Source organism: Mirounga leonina, unplaced genomic scaffold, assembly GCF_011800145.1.
Source record: "Mirounga leonina isolate KUSES-001 unplaced genomic scaffold, KU_Mleo_1.0 Mir_175, whole genome shotgun sequence".
NCBI lineage: Eukaryota > Metazoa > Chordata > Mammalia > Carnivora > Phocidae > Mirounga > Mirounga leonina.
Window position 1 is genome coordinate 16,129,387 of NW_023270453.1, and position 6,281 is coordinate 16,135,667.

Sequence of the window (6,281 nt, forward strand, 5' to 3'; positions counted from 1 at the left end):
CGTCTCCATGGAAAACAATCACTGATGACAGCTCACCCCCAGGAGCGCCAGTTCCTCCTCAAACTCAAGCAATTAGCAGAATCCAACTCACATCGAGAAATCTGGCTCTACTGGAGCCCAGGGGACGTAGTTTATAACTTTCCTGCTTCTGTGATGCATGAAGTCACATACAAAGGGGGTTGGGATGGGCCTTGAGTGCCACATGCCCATTACACTTGTTGTTTTTTAATTTTATTTTATTATGTTATGTTAATCACAATACATTACATTATTAGTTTTTGATGTAGTGTTCCATGATTCATTTTGCCAAAATATCTTCCAGAATGTACTATACACGAAAGTGCCGGATTCTAACACACCATCAGCAAAGCTGTGTTACCACACCTGATTTCTACTAACCTGGTTTAATATCTCATTGTTTCAGGTTTGTGTTTCTTTAATTATGGGTCAGATCAAACATTTTTAGATTTGCTTATTGACCTTTTGTATTTTTTATCTGTATTAGTTAGCTATTACCTAGGAACAAACTACCTCAAGGGGCGCCTGGGTGGCTCAGCCAGTTAAGCACCCGACTCTTGATCTCGGCTCAGGTCATGATCTCGGGGTCATGAATTCGAGCCCCACATTGGGCTCCATGGCTTAAAGCAACAACTGTTAATTATTTCTCAAGAATCTGCAGGTGGGGCGCCTGGGTGGCTCAGTCAGTTAAGCATCCGACTCTTGGTTTCAGCTCAGGTTATGATCTCAGGGTCATGAGATCCAGCCCCATATCAGGCTCTGTGCTGCACTCAGTGGGGGCATCTGCTTGGAATTCTGTCTCTGCCTCTCCCCTCCTCACCTCCTGGCTTGCATGTGCTCTATTTCTCTCTCTCTCTCTCAAGTAGAAAAAAAAAAAAAAAATTCCGCAGGTCATCAGGTGGTTTTGCTGATCCTGGCTGAACTCAGCTGCTAGCTGGGCTCACTCCCGTGTCTGGGGTCAGTGGCCAGGTCGCGCCAGCAGGCTGGTGTCGGGTGGATTGGCTCTGCTTTAATGTGACTCTTCCTCTCAGGCAAGCCCGGGCTTATGTTCCTGACAGTGGCCAGGATCCAAGAGAGGAGAGAGGAGGACTCAGTGCATTAGCCAAACCACCCAGGCGGCCGAGCACAGCATGAGTGTGAGAGGCCACCAAGCCGCGCACGATACAGACAGGCTTTGATAGGGGCCGTTTATGAAATCAGTCTCTTGCACTATCTTCTGTCTGTTGTTTTGTCTGTCCTGTTGATTTGTAAGAGTCCTTTTTATGTTAGGTAGCTGCACACAAAATTCAGATAGTAACAATAAAATGTGGGCTGTATGTTTGTAAGTGAAAGGAGAATGAAACAAGGAACTACATTGCAGAAGTGATGTCTAAAACCCAACTTCTCTCGCGAACACACCTGGAGGTTCGCTGGGTGATTGGCGGAGGGGGCACAGCTGGGATGCGAGGCGTTGCTGCTTCCTTGGCAATGTGTGGCCACGTGGGAACAACCCCCAGAGTTCTAGAGCGTCCATCTGCGCGGCCTACGGCAGGCGCGGGCTTTATTTTTCCCCGTTTCCTGAAAATCCACAATCAACTATGGTTCAGATGGACATGGAAGGCGTTGGCGCCAATTTCAGCCTGGGGGCTGTGTTGCCCCCTGGGCTCAGAGCCGCGGGTCTCACAGCCTTCCCTCCCCGGCTGACCTCGCTGACAGAAACCGCTCTGCAAGTAGAGAAAACACTGCAAACGCAAAGAAAGGTGGACGTCTGCACTGTTGGTGTGGATGCTGTGTTTTCACAACCCCCACGTCCCTGACCTGATGCAGGTACACGCACACACACTGGGAAAGGTCATTGGAGATACTTTCGTACGTAATTGCTCCTTCTCAGACCTTCCTTTGTACTCTATTCACACCCCATATGTTGTCTATACCAGTTAGGATGTAAACTCTCCAAGTGAAGCGAAGCCCCAGATTACAGCAGCATGAACACAAGCTTATTTCTCTCCTAGGTAGAGCCTGGGCAAAACCAAGCTCGGGTGAGTCAGGTCAGTTCAGACTCACAGTGTCAGTGACCCGGATCCACCCTCCTGGTGCTTCTGCCATCCCGAGCATGCGGCCCTCCTGTGGGGTCCGGCCCAGCTTACAGCCTGTGAAGGGGACAAGGACGAAGGGAGGAAATGCACCTTTTTAAAGATGGCTTGTGTGTCATTTCCATTCACGCCCCATGTGCCACGGCTCAGCTACATGAGCACTAGAGCAGAACTGAAGCTGGCGGACAGTTGGGGTCTCTACACTTGGCGATATTCCTTCTCATAAGTGGGACTGAGTAATGCCTGTCTTTCCTGCAAGACTGTGAAACCCGCAGGGTCAACAACCCAGCCTGTCTTGTGCATGCTGTGGTATGGGCCCTCTGTGAATACGTGTTCAATGAACACATGGTAGGGCGAGTGCTAGACAAACAATCTATCTCCGCCCTCAAGAATCTAAAATCTGAAGGAAGAGCAACCCTTGGGGCACCTGGGGGATGCATTCAGCTAAGCGTCCAACTCTTGATTTTGGCTCAGGACATGATCTCATGTTCGTGGGATGAAGCCCTGCATTAGGCTCCATGCTCATCGGGGAGTCGGCTTGAGATTCTCCCTCTCCCTCTGCCCCTCCCCCCAACTCATACGTGGGTGCACCCTCTCTTCCTCTCTCTCTCAAAGTAAATAAATAAATCTTTTTTTTTCCTTAAAGATTTTATTTATTTGTGAGAGAGAGAGAGAACACTAGCAGGGGGAGCGGCAGGCAGAGGGAGAAGCAGGCTCCCTGCTGAGCAAGGAGCCCGATGCAGGGCTCTATCCCAGGACCCTGGGATCATGACCTGGGCTGAAGGCAGAAGCTTAACCGATTGAGCCACACAGACATCCCAATAAATACATCTTAAAAAAAAAAAAAAAGCAAGCCTTGTTAGATACCCGCACGGTGGGCATGTATGTGGCCAGAGCTGCTCAGGGGCTACACAGGACAGACCGTGGGAGGCTGTTTCCAAGAATCAGCAGCATTCGGGCTGGGACTGGAAGGTGGGAGTAATGTTGGTTTGTGGAGGTGATGGGGAAAACTTTCTGAGCAGGGTCCACAGCAAGGATGTGATAGAATGAGATTCGAGGTGCAGGTATGATGCAGGTAAATTTGAATTTCGGATAAATGAATTATCGTTCAGCATAAGTATGTCCCAAGTATTACACAGAGCGCACTCATACTAAAAATGGTATTTGTTGTTTATTTGAAATTCGGATTTAACTGGGCATCTGTGTTTTCATGTGCAGAGTTTGGCAATCCTAAATGAAATGCTAATTCATGTATCAACTTGGCCTCTTTCTTTAAAGGGGGAAAACAATATGTCCTTTATTATATGTGCCGCCGAACCGAGCACACAATATGTCCTTTAATTCATTTTGTTGAACTTGATTTGTCAGCTGAACAAGGAAAAAAAATGCAGTGAGCTGAATTTGGAGCCCAGCATCTCAACCATCACTGAAATAACCTCCAAATCTCAGGAGCTTAACGGAAAAAAGGTATGTTTCTCGATGATGGAACGTCTGCCCACCCCCACCCCCACCCCCGCGGCAGTTTTCCCCTAAGCGGTGGTGCCACCTCCTGGAGTCCTTTGTTTGTGGTCTCACAAACTGGGCAGGGGCAGCCTGACAAGTCACGTGGCTCTTCTGTGGGCAGCCTTGCAAATGGCCCGCGTCAACGCTGGCCTCTTTCCAGTAGCAAAACCAGACGGGTGGCTCCACCCAGACACGAGGAGGGCCAGGAAAGGTCCTTTTCCCGTGTGCCCCAAGCTCGTTGCCACCAAGCCAAGCGCCAATGGAAGGAACATGGTTCTGTTCAAATCACAGCCCCGCCTTCCTCCATCCATGAGACTTGGCACCACGTTCCAGAATGTTCTCACTTGTAAAAAGGCCACCCAGTATGTCCCTTGCAGCGGTGCCGTCCAGGCATGCCGCCCGGGGTGCAGGAGGTACTGAGGGAAGAGTTGGTACTATAGCATTATTACTTTGTTTGCAACCCGTTAACAGTATCTCCGTGGCTTGCCGCGTGGTGCTGGTTTCCCAATAGCAACACAGAGCAGTAGCATCGAAGTTTTTCATATCTTGAATTATTAAATCTAAGAAACCACCCAATCGAGTCGAGGTTCAGTCACGTTGAATAACTCGGCCAAGCTCACACAGCCAAGTGTCTCAAAATGCAGCCGGCGCCGTGCGCTCTCAGTAACCAGGGCGCAGTGCTCACCAGTGTCCACGCTGTCCCCCGGGCGTTTCCACGCGAAGGGGTCAGGCTGCATGTGCTCCTTTCTTCAGGCCGTCGGGAGACTTGGCTGCTTTCCCCCTCAGGTATCAGAGCCGGGTGCTGGCTGGGATCGGCTGGACCGCCAGGTTCCCGCTCCCAGCATTCACGCTGCCTGCATGGAATCTGGCGAAGAGCCTGCACCATGTTCTGACTCCTCGCCGCGCCTGACCGCGTGGCCCGGCTGAGTCCCCCTCACAGGCGCCACTCACTCTGCCCAGCGATTCAGACGTTAGTCTCCACCAAGAGTGGGTTGCTAATGACGACCGACAATGAAACGGCCTGACCACGTTTTCCCCCAGCTTTGCTTTTTGGTTTTCAACTTTGGTTTCATTTTGCCATGTCCAGGGAACTTAGGAGGCTGAACTTCCAATGACCCAGCGACGGAGCCTGAGATCATGAAGCGGAATTTCCTGTGCTTAGCATCTGTACCGCTTGGGTTCATTTATCTTTACAAATAGTTTTCCGAGAGACAAGGCAGCGTGAGCTCAGGAAGAGAGAAGTCATGACCGACATGAGTTTCCCAGACATCCGGCTTTGTGACCTGTTGCGGCCGCCTTGGCTGGTTTATGGTGGTGGCCTCGCCCATCTGCCAGTGTCCAAAGATGGGACAGGGGCTGAAATCAAATGTTCTCCCAGCTCTTAAGGATACACAATAATTCCCCCTGTCCTCTTAACCCAAAGATGAGGAGGTGCACTTCACAAGCAGATCGTGTCCTTCAAAATGGTTCACCCATAAAACATCTCAAACCTGTTCTTCTGTACAAGTTCTTTCCAGCGAGTAACAAGATTCCCTTCTCTAGTCTGGACACATTTCACAGGGCAAATCACAGTAGAGACTGTCCCCCCCACCCCCCAGCAGATTGGCAAGTAGTATGTTCAAGGCTATGTGATAAATGAAACACCTCGTTCTATAGAAAGGCTCAAAAAATACCTTTGACAAAAGTAAGATGAGGTTTATGACTTAGAGCAAATATTTGAAAGGGTTTTCCCTGAGAGAGAAATGACCATTGCATCCTGTTTGCTCTGTCTCCCAGGAGAGAGGAGCAGACCTCCCGAAGTGCGTGGCACCCTCTGGGGTGCCCCACATAGATCACACAACTCCAGGCCTCAAAATTGAGGGGCTCCTAGAACAACCAAAGACTCACTATAGTTGGCTTTAAAAAAAAAATTTGAGAGCATTTCCTCTGGTAACTCATTTTTTTTTAAAGATTTTTTTTTTTTAAGATTTTATTTATTTATTTGAGAGAGAGAATGAGAGACAGAGAGCATGAGAGGGAGGAGGGTCAGAGGGAGAAGCAGACTCCCCGCCGAGCAGGGAGTCCGATGCGGGACTTGATCCCGGGACTCCAGGATCATGACCTGAGCTGAAGGCAGTCGCTTAACCGACTGAGCCACCCAGGCGCCCTCCTGTGGTAACTTTTAATAGAGGTCAGCAACTAAGTCCAGCTCCCCTTGTGTTATCATCCCCTCTGGAGTTGGTCACTGTTCTTCCTAATGGCCAGGTACAGCTGGACAATACGCACAACTTCCCCTCCAATAAACAGGAAAAACAGAAGACGGAGAAGGCAGGTTATGGGAAGAAAATCATGACTGCAGTTGAAAATAGCTGGGTGATTTCACTTGTCACTGAGGAAGGAAGGAGGAGCCGTTTAATAGAAGAGCAGCTCATTGCATCGTGAGAAAGAGCATTTGAAAAGCTAAATACGGTGCTGGTTTGAAAACGGGTGTGTGCAAGCCTCAGCTTGAACCCACGTTGCAAAAATTAGACTTTTCAAAATGAAATTACAAAAAAAAAAAAAATTGAGGGTAGCTAAGGATGACTTACATCTTTTTTAAATTGCTAACTCCAAAGTTAATATATGATCAAGTGTAGGAAAACATAAAAAGGAAGAAATGCCTAAAAATAGGTTTCAGATGTTTATTAAAGTAGAAATATGTACATATAA

The 6,281-nt window shown here is 48.8% G+C and overlaps 1 long non-coding RNA gene across 1 annotated transcript; it reads left to right on the top strand.

Moving 5' to 3' along the window:
- Positions 1 to 283: 283 nt before the first annotated feature.
- On the top strand, positions 284 to 5,008 carry LOC118021902. The gene is made up of 3 exons (XR_004682339.1): positions 284 to 424; positions 3,459 to 3,557; positions 4,681 to 5,008. It is a non-coding gene; the product is annotated as an uncharacterized LOC118021902 (long non-coding RNA).
- Positions 5,009 to 6,281: the final 1,273 nt, after the last annotated feature.